Source organism: Cynara cardunculus (genome assembly GCF_001531365.2).
Source record: "Cynara cardunculus var. scolymus isolate 2C chromosome LG 7, CcrdV1, whole genome shotgun sequence".
In the NCBI taxonomy this organism is placed as follows: Eukaryota; Viridiplantae; Streptophyta; class Magnoliopsida; order Asterales; family Asteraceae; genus Cynara; species Cynara cardunculus.
Genome location: NC_037534.1, coordinates 10,854,860 through 10,855,527, shown reverse-complemented (window position 1 = coordinate 10,855,527; position 668 = coordinate 10,854,860).

Below are 668 nucleotides of genomic sequence, written 5' to 3'. Positions count from 1 at the left end.
TATATATAGACATCTACAACATCTTGATTTCACACCTCCATACCTCAACTCGATTGAACAATATCTTGATTTCACGTCTCCATACCTCAACACGATTGAATAGCATCTCGATTTCATGTTTAGACCTGTGATTTCTTCCACACGTAATCAAATTTAATTAGGTTCTTTGATCAAAAGCAGCAACAACTTTCGGAGTTGCTCTCGCTTTGATGTAAATGCGTTTAGTTTCCCTTTAGTTAAAAGCTTCCCAAAATACTGCAATAATGGTGGTGCTTGTCCAGCTTGTACAGGTACACTCTGCAAAGAAACATACATAGGTAAATAAAGTTTAAACAAGCAATAAAAAATTGATTAAAGAATATATCTTTTAGAGATAACAACCAGACTTGGTCTGTTTCCATGGTATTATTGCAGTTAATGAAGTATATACTTGAAATTTATCATTTGGTTAGAGGGTTTAATAATGACATCAAGGTCAGCTTTGTAGTGGTTTTTATAGCAACACGTTAATTGGCTTTTTGCAGTTACATTATAGGTGATTTTCATGGTAGGTTTTTGTTTTATTTGCTTGGTTGTTGGCTCAGTTCCAAGCCAACTCCTTACTTCTTGTTATATTTTACTTGCAAGTCTTCGATTTGGTTTCTAATAAACGTTCAAAATTCAAACTT